The sequence below is a fragment of the Macaca mulatta genome, chromosome 20 (genome assembly GCF_049350105.2).
Source record: "Macaca mulatta isolate MMU2019108-1 chromosome 20, T2T-MMU8v2.0, whole genome shotgun sequence".
NCBI classification, from domain to species: domain Eukaryota; kingdom Metazoa; phylum Chordata; class Mammalia; order Primates; family Cercopithecidae; genus Macaca; species Macaca mulatta.
This window is the reverse complement of record NC_133425.1, coordinates 54,228,009-54,244,641: the sequence shown is the minus strand read 5'-3', so window position 1 is coordinate 54,244,641 and position 16,633 is coordinate 54,228,009. Positions and strand designations below refer to the sequence as shown.

At 46.4% G+C, this 16,633-nt stretch overlaps 1 protein-coding gene across 14 annotated transcripts in view; it reads left to right on the top strand.

Annotated features, from left to right (window-relative positions):
• The first annotated feature begins 207 nt into the window (after positions 1-207).
• The window catches only part of CNOT1 (CCR4-NOT transcription complex subunit 1), a 111,417-nt gene continuing 94,991 nt past the window's right edge, over positions 208-16,633 (top strand). For 11 of the 14 annotated variants that reach the window (XM_077986303.1, XM_077986302.1, XM_077986300.1 and 8 more), the window contains exon 1: positions 208-306. The gene's annotated coding sequence lies outside the window, so the exon portion shown is untranslated. Of the gene's footprint in view, positions 335-16,633 lie in introns of all 14 variants that reach the window. The other 3 variants (XM_077986297.1, XM_077986298.1, XM_077986296.1) reach the window with 1 other exon arrangement.

The window sequence follows — 16,633 nt, the reverse complement described above, 5'->3', positions numbered from 1 at the left end:
CTGGTTTCTCCCTCGACTTCTGCAAGTGATAGAGTGTGATTGGTTTAAATCCGCGGGCACCTGTCGGTGATTGGCTAGAAGCCACAGGCGGGGCGCGGCCATTGGCTGGCACTGGGGCCATCCCTCCTCGGGCGGGCAGCGAATGATGAAATGGGAACGGGGAGGGGAAAGGCCGCGACGTGAGCGCGCGACCTCCGGCGCCATTTTGTAGAGAAACAAGCGGAGTTAACCGAAGAGGGGGTCGAGGAGAGCCGGAGTCGGGGACCCAGGAGTTTCCTGTGTCCAGCGCTGCCGGAGCCGCCTGAGGTGAGGCGGGCTGGCGTCAGGGGCTACGGTAGGGTGGCGGTGACAGCTTGGGAACGCGAGTTTCGGTGGGAAGAGGAATAGGGGTGGACCTGGGGCCACTGGAAGCGTTTCCCGGAGCTCCAGGGAGTGAGAGGCAGCCGGGACGGGGAATTGGGACGAGGCGGGAGAGGGCGGACTCTTCTCCGCACGGCTCTCGGAGGCTTCGCGCTCTGAAAATTAGAGGCCAGCCAGAAGGCTCCAGGGAGCGGAGAGCAGAGCTCGGGGTGAGACCCGGGGTGGTCTCTGTCCCGGGCCTGGAGGCTCAGGGGGCGGCAGTGGCGGCAGTTCGTGTCGCTGGGCCTGGCTTCGCGCGGGTTGCACCCTCCTGAGACCTCCACGAGCTCCTCAACTCCTCTGTCTGTCTCTGCTCCCGGATGGTTGCAGTGGGCATCGGCTCCCGAGGCCTAGCGCTTCGGGCGAGGGGCACCGTGTTTGGAGTTTTTGCACGTTTCCAGTTCTTCTCCGTGTACTCGGAGCTGCCACTCTCCCCCTCTGACGCCCCCAGCACGTTGTCAAAGCCCCCCAGGTTTCGGGTGTCCCCGGATGGGAAGGGCGGGCGGGAGCGAGCACTTCCTTATTACTTGCTACAGGTTTTGTTCCACTCGCGCGCCTGGGCGCTCACACTTTCTTTGAAGTCGGCCCCCACCTACTCGGTCCGGTGTCTGCAGTAGTGGCGGCCCTGCTCACCCAGGACAAGTGTCCTGCTAGTGAGCTGAACACTTGTAGGCCTCAAGGCTGATGAGATCCACTGCAGATCTTGTAGAGGTACTTAAGGCCAAACACAAATAATACTTCTTCAGTACCACCTCCTCTGCAGAATTTACCCAAGAGGGCTCACCGATACTAACTCCACGAGGAGTAAGCTTTGTAGATTAAAAAAGAATGCTTGACATCTGTGTGTTTGAAAATGTTGTATTTAAAATAAACTTTATGACAAACTTTTCCCATGAAGTTACTTCAATCAAATGTCCCATTTCTTAGGACTCTAATCAATTAAGGTCTGTTTTCTTCCTGAAAACTGAGCAACAATGCTTAACCTACCCTGCCGATTTCTCTACAATTCGATCGCCTGTGACTACTTGGGTTTTTTTTAAAGTCAATAATTGAGTGAATATAATTATACTGTTTGAAAAAATGCCGAAAGTTTTCCTTATGACAGCCTCCTTGATAGGAATAGGGAATATATGTATTAAAACAAAGAGGGAGGGCAAGTAAAATATTAGGAAGAAGATGAAACAGATTAAGAACAATTTTTTTGTATGGGTACGTGGGTTTAATACTTAAGTGGTCTGTGGTCCAGGTTGGCATTCCTACCCTTTTAGAGATTGGCAGCAGAGTATTTTAGCTATTAAGAAGACATGTGGTAACAGTTTAAATAATTATGTCTTAGGACACTGCAAATTGTTACCTTGTCTAAGGAGAACGTGCATTGATGATACATGGTTTTAGGTGACTAGCTGTGTTTTCAGTGAAATGGTAGCATGTTGATAAAACTAGTTTGGGCAGTTGATCCCTTTTCAACAAGTGTGAGTCCCCCAAGTCATAGTGGAAACAAGTCTAGAATCGACTGGGTGCGATGGTTCACGCCTGTAGTCCCAGTACTTATGGAGGCCGAGGTGGGTGAATCACCAGAGGTCAGGAGTTCGAGACCAGCCTGGCCAACATGGTGAAACCTCGTCTCTACTAGAAATACAAAAATTAGTCAGGTGTGGTGGCAGGTGCCTGTAATCCCAGCTACTTGGGAGGCTGAGGCGGGAGAATCGCTTGAACCCGGGAGGTGGAGGTTGCAGTGAGCCGAGACAGAGCCACTGCACTCCAGCCTGGGGGACAGGGAGACTTTGTCTCAAAAAAAAAAAAAAAAAAAGTCTAGAATCAAGGCACAAAGACGTGTCTATTTGTAACTGAAAATATTTCCTTTTCTTACCTAAGATTGTAATCTTAGAAGTTTTAAGGTACAGTTTTGTGGCATTATGGTGGAAAAGAATTGAAATACGTTCTTTTTGGTTCCCAGCTTACCACCCTGGGTTCATTTTCTTTTTTTCTGGTTTCTAAATTTCTCCTGGGGGTTTAGATCCTAGTCTCTTTAATATAAATGTTGTCGGCCGGGCGCGGTGGCTCAAGCCTGTAATCCCAGCACTTTGGGAGGCCGAGACGGGCGGATCACAAGGTCAGGAGATCGAGACCATCCTGGCTAACACGGCGAAACCCCGTCTCTACTAAAAACACAAAAAATTAGCCGGGCGAGGTGGCGGCGCCTGTGGTCCCAGCTACTCGGGAGGCTGAGGCAGGAGAATGGCGGGAACCCGGGAAGCGGAGCTTGCAGTGAGCTGAGATCCGGCCACTGCACTCCAGCCTGGGCGACAGAGCGAGACTCCGTCTCAAAAAAAAAAAAAAAAATATATATATATATAAATGTTGTCAAGCTAAGTAATAAGACATCCTTATTTGGAGTCAAGTCATTAAAAAAAACTATGAAAACAAATGGAAATGCTTGCCATCTTTTCAAAACATGCTTTAAAGTCTGATTTCAAATTATGTTGCATTTTACTTTTTCTGAGTATGTTTTTGGATAGATTCTGATCTGTTTATGATAAACTTTTTTTTTAAGATGGAGCCTCGCTCTGTCGCTAGGCTGGAGTGCAGTGGTGCGCAATCTCGGTTCACTGCAACCTCTGCCTCCAGGGTTCAAGCAATTCTCCTGACTTGGCCCCCTGAGTAGCTGGGACTACTGGCGCCCGCCACCATGCCCAGCTGATTTTTGTATTTTAATAGAGATGGGGTTTCACCATGTTGGCCAGGATGGTCTCGAACTCTTAACCTCGTGAACCGCCCGCCTCACCCTCCCAAAGTGCTGGGATTACAGATACGAGCCACTGCGCCCAACCAAGAAGCTTTCTTTTTAATCAGTTTAAATTTATGAACTTAATTATTTCTTTCTATGAAGTAACAGGTCTTCGATACCCAATGCCAGAGAGTGGAATTTGTCCACAATAATTCTGATTGAATGCTGTCATATTTTGAGACTAATTTTTTTGGCCCAGGCAAGTGGCTCAAGCCTGTATCCTAGCTTTTTGGGAGGATGAGGGAGGAGGATGCTTGAGACTAGGAGTTAGAGACCAGCCTGGGCAATATAGTGAGACCCTTTCTTTACAAAAAAGAAAATTAAATTTTAAAAAATTAAGTTTTTGCGGCCGGGCGCGGTGGCTCAAGCCTGTAATCCCAGCACTTTGGGAGGCCGAGACGGGCGGATCACGAGTTCAGGAGATCGAGACCATCCTGGCTAACACGGTGAAACCCCGTCTCTACTAAAATACAAAAAAAATTAGCCGGGCGAGGTGGCGGGCGCCTGTACTCCCAGCTACTCGGGAGGCTGAGGCAGGAGAATGGCGTGAACCCGGGAGGCGGGGCTTGCGGTGAGCTGAGATCCGGCCACTGCACTCCAGCCTGGGCAACAGAGCTAGACACTGTCTCAAAAAAAAAAAAAAAAAAAAAATTAAGTTTTTGCAAAATATTTATTATGAATATTTTGTCCCAGATTAACAAAAAGAGTAGTCTGCCATTTTGAAATGCTGTATTTTATGAACTTGGTATATCTTTTTTTTTTTTTGAGACGCAGTCTCGCTCTGTTGTCCAGGCTGGAGTGCAATGTGGGATCTTTGTTCATTGCAACCCTCACCTCCCAGGTTCAAGCAATTCTCCTGTTTTGGCCTCCTGAGTAGCTGGATTACAGGCACCCATCACCACGGCCAGCTAGTTTTTGTATTTTTAGTAGAGAAGAGATTTCAACGTGTTGGCCAGGCTGATCTCGAACTCCTGACCTCAGGGGATCCACCTGCCTTGGTCCCCCAAAGTGCTGGGATTACAGGCGTGAGCCATAGCGCCCAGCATGAACTTGGTATATACTTTTATTAAAAAAAAGACTTTCAAGCCGTATATATTAACTGAGACATTTCTTTAATGACCCTCTGACCAAACTAAACTTCCTGCTGTGAAGTTTCAAAATGGCATCCCATTGAGTGACTCTATATATAGAAGAATCTAGCAATTCCTTTTCTGTTTGCTCACAATTTTAAAGATGAATCTTTGAAAGTTAAAAGGGGCTCAAAACCTGCCCCCCAGTGTATACAATAGTTTTTTTTTTTTTCTGAGACAGGATTTCACTTCAATGCCTAGGCTGGAGTGCAGCGGCACAATCACTGCCCACTGCAGCCTTGGTATTCTGGTCTCAGGTGATTCTCCCACCTCAGCCCCTGAGTAGCTGGGACTACAGGTGCATGCTACTACACGTGTCAAAAATTTTTTTCTTTTTTTTTTGAGATAGTGTTTTGCTCTTCTCCCCCAGGCTGGAGTGCAGTGGTGCGGTCTTGGCTTGCTGCATCTTCTGCCTCCCGGGTTCAAGTGATTCTCCTGCCTCAGCTTCCCAAGTAGCTGGGATTACAGGTGCGCACCATCATGCCTGGCTAATTATATATATATGTTTTTTTAAAACAGGGTTTTGCTCTTGTTGCCCAGGCTGGAGTTCAGTGGTGTGATTTCTGCTCAATGCAACCTCTGGCTCCTGTTTTCAAGCAATTCTCCTGCCTCAGCCTCCCGAGTAGCTGGGATTACAGGCGCACGCCACCGTGCCCGGCTAATTTTTTGTATTTAGTAGAGACAGGGTTTCACCATGTTAGTCAGGGTGGTCTCAAACTCCTGACCTCAGGTGATCCACCTGCCTCAGCCTCCCAAAGTGCTGGGATTACAGGCGTGAGCCACTGCACTGGCCTGTAGTTTTAGTAGAGATGGGGTTTTACCATGTTGGCTGAACTCCTGACCTCAAGTGATCTACTTGCCTCAGCTTCCCAAAATTCTGGGATTACAGGTGTGAGCCACCGCGCCTGGCCTAATTTTTGTATTTTTTTTGTTAGAGATGAGGTTTCACCGTGTTTTCCAGGCGAGTCTGAAACTCCTGGCCTCAAGCGATATGTCCACCAAGACCTCCCAGAGTGCTGTGATTACAGATGTGAGCCACCATGCTGGCCTATGATACTTTTTTTTTTTTAAGTGTACTTTTCACTCAAATTTGCAAGAATGTAGCAAACCAAATAAAGCATTGTTGACTGGAAAGCATAGTTTGAGAAGGCAGTAATTAGAGGTGTAGACTTAATATGAAGCCCTTTGTTGAGTTTTTTGTTTGTGTGTTAATGTGGAGTCTCGGTCTGTTGCCCAGGCTGGACTGCAGTGGTGTGATCTTGGCTCACTGCAACCTCTGCCTCCCGGGTTCAAGTGATTCTCCTCCCTCAGCCTCCTGAGTAGCTGGGATTATAGGCGTGTGCCATCACGGCCAGGTAATTTTTTTTTTTTTTTTTTTTTTGAGACGGAGTCTTGCTCTGTCGCCCAGGCTGGAGTGCAGTGGCTGGATCTCAGCTCACTGCAAGCTCCGCCTCCCGGGTTTGCGCCGTTCTCCTGCCTCAGCCTCCCGAGTAGCTGGGACTACAGGCGCCCGCCACCTCGCCCAGCTAGTTTTTTGCATTTTTTAGTAGAGACGGGGTTTCACGATGTTAGCCAGGATGCTCTCGATCTCCTGACCTCATGATCCGCCTGTCTCGGCCTCCCAAAGTGCTGGGATTACAGGCTTGAGCCACTGTGCCTTGCCATGGCCCGGTAATTTTTGTATTTTTGGTAGAGATGTGGTTCACCACGTTGGTCAGGCTGGTCTCAAACTCCTGACATTGTGATCCACTCACCTCGGCCTCCCAAAGTGCTGGGATTACAGGCATTAGCCACCACACCTGGCAGTGATTTAAAGGAATGTAGTGCATATATTTAAGAAATGCATTTATGTCTTTAATTCTGGAAAACACAGCATTAACCTCCAGGATACCTGTTGCTTAATTGTCTTACAGTTGTTACAGGGAAATTCCTAAAATGTTGAATACGATGTTCAACCGTGTAGGATAATTTTTTGTTGATTCTGAGAATATAGATATAAACTTTTTGGCCGGGCGCAGTGGCTCACGCCTGTAATCCCAGCACTTTGGGAGGCCGAGGCGGGCGGATCACAAGGTCAGGAGATCGAGACCACGGTGAAACCCCGTCTCTACTAAAAATACAAAAAATTAGCCGGGCGCGGTTGTGGGCCCCTGTAGTCCCAGCTACTCGGGAGGCTGAGGCAGGAGAATGGCGGGAACCCGGGAGGCGGAGCTTGCAGTGAGCCGAGATCGCGCCACTGCACTCCAGCCTGGGCGACAGAGCGAGACTCCGTCTCAAAAAAAAAAAAAAAAAAAAAAAAAAAGAAATGCATTTATGTCTTTAATTCTGGAAAACACAGCATTAACCTCCAGGATACCTGTTGCTTAATTGTGTTACAGTTGTTACAGGGAAATTCCTAAAATGTTGAATACGATGTTCAACCGTGTAGGATAATTTTTTGTTGATTCTGAGAATATAGATATAAACTTTTTCTTCCAGTATATTCTCACAACACCAGATGCGTGGGGTTTTCCCCTGCACATCAAACAAGCTATTCAGCAATGGACACCACATGGGTATCCTCTAATTCAGTATGATTCTGACATGGTGTACCTGAAGAGAGCATCAGATCCCACAGGTTGAAGGCTCAAGTCCCATAGACAGCCCCCCACTTCCAATGCTAATCTCAAGCCCCAGGTTGTTTTACCTGTGTTTCTGACCAACTGACTGTAAATTGAGTTCCTAAGTACTCCTTCTTTTGTTCAATTAACTTGCTAGAGTGGCTTATATAATTTAGAACTCTGGGAAATACTTAGGTTTTTTTTTTTTTTTTTTTTTTTGAGCCGGAGTCTTGGCTCTGTCACCCAGGCTGGAGTGCAGTGGCACGATCTAGGCTCACTGCAACCTCTGCCACTCTGGTTCAAGCAGTTCTCCTGCCTCGGCCTTCCAAGTAGCTGGGATTATGGGCATGCGCCACCACACCTGGCTAATTTTTTATATTTTTGATAGAGACGGGGTTTCATCATGTTTGCCAGGCTGGTCTCGAATTCTTGACCTCAAGTGATTGACCCACCTCAGCCTCCCAAAGTGCTAGGATTACAGACGTGAGCCAGCACTGTACCTGGCCAACACGTAGGTTTGGGTTTATTATAAAGGATATGGATGAGGAGGTGCATAGGAGAAGTAAGAGCTGTGGAGCTTCCATGCCCTCCCCTGGCTACACTATGCCTCAACTATCTGGAAGCTCTCTGAACCCAGTCATTTATGGACTTTTATGGAGGCTTCATTACATAGGCACAATTGATTAAATCATTGGCCTTTGGTGGTCATCTTAATCTTTAGCACGTTTCCCCTCCCTGGAGTTTGGAGGAGGTGGGGCTAAAAGTCCTAACCCTCTAATCTTGCCTTGGTCTTTCAGGTGACCAGCACCCATGCAAAAACTACTTAGAAGTTGCCAAGCTATCAGTCAACTCAGCATACAAAAAGAAATTTACCATTCTAAGGATCTTAGAAGTTGTATGCCAGGAAATGGGATGAAGACCAAATGTATATCTCACAATATTACAGTAATGTTGAACTAATTATTTGAAATATAAAAGTGGGATTAAAGTATTTTCTTTTCTTTTCTTTTCTTGGAGGCAGAGTCTTGCTCTATTCCCCAGGCTGGAGTGCAGTGGCACGATCTCGGCTCACTGCAACCTCCTGCTCCCAGGTTCAAGCGATTCTTTTGCCTCAGCCTTCTGAGTAGGTGGGATTATGGGTGCCCACCACTACACCCAGCTAATTTTTGTATTTTTGGTAGAGACATGGTTTTGCCATATTGGTCAGCCTGGTCTCGAACTCCTGACCTTAGATGATCCGCCTGCCTTGGCCTCCCAAAGTGCTGGGATTACAGGCGTGAGCCACTGCGCCCAGCCTCTAATATTCTTTTTTTTTTTTTTTTTTTTTTGAGACGGAGTCTTGCTCTGTCACCCAGGCTGGAGTGCAGTGGTCGCATCTCAGCTCACTGCAAGCTCCGCCTCCCGGGTTCACGCCATTCTCCTGCCTCAGCCTCCCGAGTAGCTGGGACTACAGGCGCCTGCCATCTCGCCCGGCTAAGTTTTTGTATTTTTAGTAGAGACGGGGTTTCACTGTGTTAGCCAGGATGGTCTTGATCTCCTGACCTCGTGATCCGCCCGTCTCGGCCTCCCAAAGTGCTGGGATTACAGGCTTGAGCCACCGCGCCCGGCCAAGCCTCTAATATTCTTAAGCTTTATATTCAGAACGCGGCGGTTTCCCAGTCAGATAATTAAACATTTGCTCCCTTAGATTTATAGCTTCTAGGTTTTGGGTTTTTTTTCTTAATTGGATTATTTTATTTTATAGAGCAGTTTTGGGTTCACAGTAAAAATGATCAGAAAGTACGGAGGTTTCCCATATTATCTCCTGCCCCAATACATGCTTTGCCTTCCTCATTATCAACACCCCCCCCCCGACTAGAGTGATACATTTCTTATAATTGATGAACCTACACTGATACATCATTATCATCCAAAGTCTCTAGTTTACATTGGAATTCACTCTTGGTGTTGTATAGGCTGGATTTGGACAAAATATAGGGCCTGGTTTTGCTAACGAATAGTTGCCAGGCGTGGTGGCTCACACCTGTAATCCTAACACTTTGGGAGGCTGAGGCGGGCAGATCACCTGAGGTCAGTATTTTGAGACCAGCCTGACCAACATGGAGAAACCCCGTCTCTACTAAAAATACAAAATTAGCTGGGCGTGGTGGCGCATGCCTGTAATCCCAGCTACTCAGGAGGCTGAGGTAGAGGTTGTGATGAGCCGAGATCGAGCCATTGCACTCCAGCCTAGGCAACAACAGCAAAACTCTGTCTCAAAAAAAAAAACAACAAAACAGGCTGGGCGCAGTGGCTCACGCCTGTAATCCCAGCACTTTGGGAGGCCAAGACGGGTGGATCACCTGAGGTCAGGAGTTCGAGATGAGCCTGACCAACATGGTGAAACCCCATCTCTACTAAATACAAAAAATTAGTCGAGCATGGTGGTGCGTGCCTGTTGTCCCAGCTACTTGGGAGGCTGAGGCAGGAGAATTGCTTGAACTTGGGAGATGGAGGTTGCAGTGAGCTGAGATTGCGCCATTGCACTCCAGCCAGGGCAACAAGAGCGAAACTGTCTTAAAAAAAAAAACAAAAGGCCGGGCGCGGTGGCTCAAGCCTGTAATCCCAGCACTTTGGGAGGCCGAGGCGGGCGGATCACAAGGTCAGGAGATCGAGACCACAGTGAAACCCCGTCTCTACTAAAAATACAAAAAAATTAGCCGGGCGCGGTGGCGGGGGCCTGTAGTCCTAGCTACTCAGGAGGCTGAGGCAGGAGAATGGCGTGAACCCAGGAGGCGGAGCTTACAGTGAGCCGAGATCGCGCCACTGCACTCCAGCCTGGGCAACAGCGTGAGACTCCGTCTCAAACAAAAACAAAAACAAAAACAAAGAATAGTTAGCTGGGCCAGCGCAGTGGCTCACACCTGCAACACTAACACTTTTGGGAGGCAGAGGTGTACAAATCACTTAAGCCCAGGAGTTTCAGACCACCCTGGACAAACCACCCTAGAGATGGGAAACCCCATCTCTTCTAAAAATACAAAACCTGAGGTGGGAGGATCACCTGAGCCTGGGGGCGTCGAGGCTGCAGTGGGCCGTTATTGCACTCCAGCCTGGGTGACAGACTCTGTCTCAAAAAAAAAAAGTTATCCTTTTGTCTAGTTTCAGGCTCTTTTGTCTTTTTTGAAATAACTTTCTTTTTTTTTTTTTTTGAGGCGGAGTCTCGCTCTGTCGCCCAGGCTGGAGTACAGTGGCCGGATCTCGGCTCACTGCAAGCTCCGCCTCCCGGGTTCCCGCCATTCTCCTGCCTCAGCCTCCCGAGTAGCTGGGACTACAGGCGCCGCCACCACGCCCGGCTAATTTTTTTGTATTTTTAGTGGAGACGGGGTTTCATTGTGTTAGCCAGGATGGTCTCGATCTCCTGACCTCGTGATCCGCCCGCCTCGGCCTCCCAAAGTGCTGGGATTACAGGCTTGAGCCACCGCGCCCGGCCTTGAAATAACTTTCTAACTAATCTCCGTTGTAGTTTCTTTATCATTGGTTTTTGGGTTTATTTCAAAAATAATATGTGGATAGTCTGATTGTAAAAGATTCTAGGAATGCAGTTAATTTTTTATATTTCTGCCAAGATTCCACCTAAATTATTACTTTGAAAATATCCTTTCTTTGTTCAGAAGTCATTCTAATACCTTCATCTGAAGTTATAAGTGTTGATTCCTCCTTCCCTGTGGTACTACTGTGTTGTGTTATAGCGAAAAGACTGTTAAGCAGTGGTCCCCCAAAAATCTTTGTCCTTTTTTTTTTTTTTCTTTAAATGAGACGAAGTCTTTGCTGCGTCACCCAGGCTGGAATGTAGTGTTGTGATCTTGGTTCACTGCCATACAACCACCTCCTTCCGGGTTCAAATGATTCTTCTGCCTTATCCCCTGCCGAGTAGCTGGGATAACAGGCGCCTGCCATGCCACACCTGGCTAATTTTTGGTTTCATCATCTTGACCAGGCTGGTCCTGAACCCCTGACCTCAGGTCATCTGCCTACCTCGGCCTCCCAAAGTGTTGGGATTACAGGTGTGAGCCACTGCACCCAGCCTCTTTGTCTTTTTACATCTGGAATGTCATCTCTACCAAAACTTTATCATTCTAGTCCAAACTCAGATGTACTATCTATAAGTCCCTAATTTCCTTAAGCAAAATTGATTTTTTGCCATTCTTGTCCAGTTTCACTTATGTGCACCCTACACTGCCTTTTTAAGTTTTCTGTCTCATAGTGAGTAAGGAGTCTCCCTTTCCCCAGTGCATACATACAGTTGAACTGTAATTGAATAGTGCTTCATTTATTACAGTGGGTAAATTGATAGAATATAGCATTCTTGGAAATCAATACTCTTTGGTTTTTCTTTTTTTAGTACTGCTTGAATGAGCAAGTAACATTTGAGAGGAAAAGATAGATCTATCATTGGTGGTTCATTATGTAGGTCAGGATTTTAGTTTCATTTGTGCATTGGATTTTAGAATATCATGACTAACTCTAGTAGTCTACAGAGTTAACTATTTACATCTTGGCAATTCCTTGAATTGATTAGGGAGATCGATCTTTACCCCCAACCTTTTATTTGGATAGAGTTTTCTTAGTTGTGACCAAAGCAAATAAGGTTTTTTCCCCAGCAATTTTTTGGAGGACTGGAAACAAGATTTGAATTTTTCATTGCCTCACTATGAAAATGCAAAACTCGGCTAGGCGCGGTTGGTCACGCCTGTAATCCCAGTACTTTGGGAGGCCGAGGCGGGCGGATCACTAGGTCAGGAGTTCAAGACCAACCTGGCCAAGATGTTGAAACCCTGTCTCCACTAAAAATATAAAAATTAGCCGGGAGTGGTGGCAGGTGCCTATAATCCCAGTTACTTGGGAGGCTGAGGCAGAGAATTGCTTGAACACAGGAGGCGAGGTTGCAGTGAGCTGAACATCATGCCACTGCACTCCAGCCTGGGCAACAGAGCAAGACTCTAAAAAAAACAAGCAAAAAAAACAAGAGTCCTTGCAATTTCTTATTTTTTATTTTTTTGGTAGTCAGTGTCTTGCTCTGTCATCCAGGCTGGAGGACAGTGGCCTGATCATAGCTCACTGCAAGCTCGGACACTTGGGCTCAAACAGTCCTCCCCCTTTAGCCTCTTTAGTAGCTAGGGCTACAGGCATTTGCCACTGCACCCTGCTAATTAAAAAAAAAAAAAAAAAAGTAGAGATGGGGTTATTCTATGTTGCCTAGGCTGGTCTTGAACTCCTGGCCCCAAGCCGTCCTCCCTTCTTGGCCTCCCAAAGCGCTGGGATTAGAGATGTGAGCTACTGTGTCTGGCCTGCTGTTTCTTGAGTACATTAGCTTCTCTTTTCCTTCCATGTTCATGGCTTTCCTGTGACCTTATCTTTCCTTTCTTGGTATTTCTCATCAAGAGTAACTTCTAAAAAATGTTCATTTGACCATTTTGTCTGTTATTAGGCAAAACAGGCCTAAAACATATCCAAGATAACGGCGGCTTAACAGAGTAAAAATGTATTTCTTCCTCAAATAATTTTCATTGAGGATGTTTGTGCAAATTTCATTGAGGATGTTTCATTGAGGATCCTGTGCAATAACTCAAGAACTCTGCCTTCATCTGTCATATCGTGACATCCTCCTCCTCTAGGTCTTGGGGCTTATTCATCGAGCAGATAGTGAAAAATGAGAGAATCATGAGTGAGGTTTTATGAGCTAGGTCTGAAAGTGCCACATACCGTATTTGGTGTATACTTTGTGGGTTAGGAACTAAGTCTTGCAGCCAAACCAATACAAGAGAAGCTGAGAAATGTATTCTAATTTTTTAGCCAGGAAGAGGAAACAGTTTGGTGAGCATCTAGTCCATCTCTGCATCACCCTGTTAACTAAAACAGACCCAAACCAATAGAAATAGCTTCCCAGATCATTTTCGTGATAAGATTCAAAATTCTTAAATGGATGCTCCATGTGCTAGACAGGAAATCCACAATTTGGGTCCCATTTACCTCCAGAAGATATTTCATCTCTGCCACTAGCTGGGCGAGAGTGTTGGGAGCAGTCCCCAAGTCCACCTGCAGGTTTGGTAATTCACTAGGAGGACAGACAGCCAGGACCATGATTTTTTTTTTTTTAATAGCAAAGGATACAGGCCCGCTGCTGTGGCTGACCAACACTTTAGGAGACCGTGGCAGGCAGATCATTTGAGGCCAGGCGTTCAAGGCCAGCCAGGCCAACATGGTGAAACCCTGTCTCTAGTAAAAATACAAAAAATTAGTCAGATGTAGTGGCTTACGCCTGTGGTCCCAGCTACTCTGGAAGCTGAGGCAGGAGATCACTTGAGCCTGGCAGGTAGAGGCCACAGTGAGCCCAGCTCAGGCCACTGGGAACTCTTCTGAAAGTTATCAGAGACCAGTCAAGGGCCAACTATGCAAGCCTTTCTAAGGACAGCAGGCTCAGGCCATCTGTGTTACCTCTTTTCTACAGTGAGTGAGGTGAATGGCTTCCATAGGTTGGGATTTTGCATAGAGAGTCTTGGAATATGCAAAGCTTCTGATGTAATATTTTTTGGTTTTGAGAGTTAATTTTCTACTTTGGAAAAAAAAATTCAATTCCTTTCTCAACTATTTTATGTAACTTTTCAAAAGTTATTCTTATTAGATACTTTGTGTATATAAGAACATAATCTAAATAGACCACTGTTACGTGACCGTTTTTTTCCCCCTCAATAGATAATTTCTATTATTTATGGGTCGCTCTCTTTTTTTTTTTTTTGATACAGAGTCTCGCTTTTTCGCCCAGGCTGGAGTGCAGTGCTGCAATCTGGGCTCACTACAAGCTCTGCCTCCTGGGTTCAGGCCATTGTTCTGCCTCAGCCTCCTGAGTAGCTGGGACTACAGGCGCCTGCCACCAGGCCCGGCTAATTTTTTTTGTATTTTTAGTAGAGATGGGGTTTCACCGCGTTAGCCAGGATGGTCTCGATCGCCTGACCTCGTGATCCACCCACCTCGGCCTCCCAAAGTGCTGGGATTACAGGCGTGAGCCACCGTGCCCGGCTGGATCCCTTTTTTAGTTATTACATAGTATGCCATTTTATGATTTACTTAATCAGCGCCCTTTTGATGTATATTTAGGCTTTCAGTTGATAGTTTTTAAAGAGTTGGTCATTGCCTGGAGAAAAAGTAATGAATTAAAAGGTGACTCCTAAGTATTCAGTGCAGAAGTATAATACAGATGGTTTAGGGGCTGAAAGCTCTTCTGTGAGGGTGGAGATGCTTACTGATAGCAGGAATTGGTATTAAAACAATTATTTAGACTTGTACAAATTGATTTTGAAACTATAATACGAGGATTTTTGCTGGTTTTTTTTTTTTTTTTTTTTTTAAACTTAGCTCTAGGCCAGATGTGGTGGCTCAAGCCTGCAGTCCCAGCACTTTGGGAGCCTGAGGTGGGCAGATCATGAGGTCAGGAGTTCAAGACCAGCGTGGCCAACATGGTGAAACCCCATCTCTACTGAAAATAAAAAAAAAATTAGCCGGGCATGTTGGTGCGCGCCTGTAATCCCAGTTACTTAGGAGGCTGAGGCAGGAGAATCGTGGGAACCTGGGAGGGGGGGAGGTTGCAGTGAGCCAAGATCATGCCACTGCACTCCAGCCTGGGCGACACAGCGAGTCTCAAAAACAAAAACAAACAAACAAAAAACTTAACCTCTACTGCTCAATATCTTCAAAATTATACTACTTATTATCTGAAAGTTAAACTATTCTTTATCTGTAAAGTTTGGGTAATATCACCCTTGAGTTGTGAGGATTAAATAAACACGTAAAGTGCTTAGACCAATTCTACTTAGTATTTATTATACTTGCATAAGTTATCCTATTATGTACACAGTAGTTATAACTAAGATTTTAATAAGTGAACCAACCTTTTGGAACTGCCTCATAAATCTAGAATCTTTGCCTCTTGGAGAAGTAGTTAATATCAGTAAGTGTATAATCAGCCTTCCATAGAAGTTTTGCTCTTGTCGCCTGGTCTGGAGTGCAGTGGCACGATCTCGGCTCACTGCAACCTCCACCTCCTGGGTTCAAGCTATTCTCCTGCCTTAGCCTCCTGAGTAGCTGGGATTACAGGTGCGTGCCACCACGCCTGGCCAATTTTTGTACTTTTAGTAGAGATGGGGTTTCGCCATATTGGCCAGGCTGGTCTTGAACTGGTGACCTCAGGTGATTCATCCTCCTTGGCTTCCCAAGGTGCTGGGATTACAGGCGTGAGCTACCGTGCCTGTCCGATGTAGAACATTTTCATAATTGCAGAAGGAGAGTGAAAAAAAGACAAGGCTCAGATTGACCTATTTTAGGTCAGAATGCTTCTTTGGAAGTCACGAATTTTCAAGGTCAAACTTAGTTGGTGTAAGTATTCTGTATTTTTTATTAGTATTGGAAGTTGGCAGCCTTGGGTCTTGCCTACTTGTCTTTTTAAAGTGCCTGATATTTAAATGTAGAGCAAGATAGGTAGTAGAACATTGCTGGCATCAGTGCTGTGGGAAACCAAACTGCCTTTAGATCGATGTCTTTGCAGCGTGGCATGGTGGCATGTTCTTGTAGGTCCGGCTACTTGGGAGGTTCAGGTGGGAGGATCACTTGAGTCTAGAAGTTTGAGGTTGGCAGTGAGGTGTGGTCACACCACTAGACTCCAGCCTGGATAACAGAGCAAGACCACCTCTGTTAAAGGAAAAAACAAACAAATAGATGTCTTTGGTTCAGTTGGAGGGAGTTAAGGGGAGAAAAAGGAGGTGTGAGGGGCATTCCTTGTCCCCAAAGAAGAGATTGCATCAAACTACAGTATCCTTTTCTTAAATGTTTCTTTTTTTTTTTCCCCCCTCCGAGATGGAGGCTCCTCTGTCACCCAGGCTAGAGTATGGTGGTGTGATCTCGACTAACTGCAAGCTCCACCTCCCAGGTTCATGCATTTCTCCTGCCTCAGCCTCCCGAGTAGCTGGGACTACAGGTGCCTACCACTGTGCCTGGCTAATTTTTTGTATTTTTAGTAGAGACAGGGTTTCACCATGGTCTGAATCTCCTGACCTTCTGATCTGCCCGCCTTGGCCTCCCAAAGTGCTGGGATTACAGGTGTGAGCCACCACGCCCGGCTTCTTAAATATTTCTAAAACCTGTTAGCAAGGAAGAACCTGACACTGCTCCTTAGGTCAGTGGTTCTCAGGAATTGACTGGGGAGTTTATTTATTTTATTTATTTATTTTTGGAGATGGAGTCTCGCTCTGTCGCCCAGGCTGGAGTACAGTGGTGTGATCTTGGCTCAGTGTAACCTCTGCCTCCCGGGTTCAAGCAGTTCTCCTGCCTCAGCCTCCCTAGTAGCTGGGACTACAGGTGTACGCTGTCACGCCCTGCTAACTTTTTGTATTTTAGTAGAGACTGGGTTTCACTGTATTGCCCAGGCTGATCTCAAACTCCTGAGCTCAGGCAATTCACCCACCTCGGCCTCCCAAAGCCGTAGGATTATAGGCGTGAGTCATCATGCTCAGCCTGACTGGGGAGTTTAAAACAGCCTGTACTCCCTTTCTCCAGCAGTGTTGACTCTCTTGGTCTTGGGTGGTGCTTAGGAGTCAGCATTTTATTTATTTATTTAGAGACCGAGACTCGCTCTGTTGCACAGGCTGGAGTGCAGTGGTGCGATCTTGGCTCACTGCAACCTC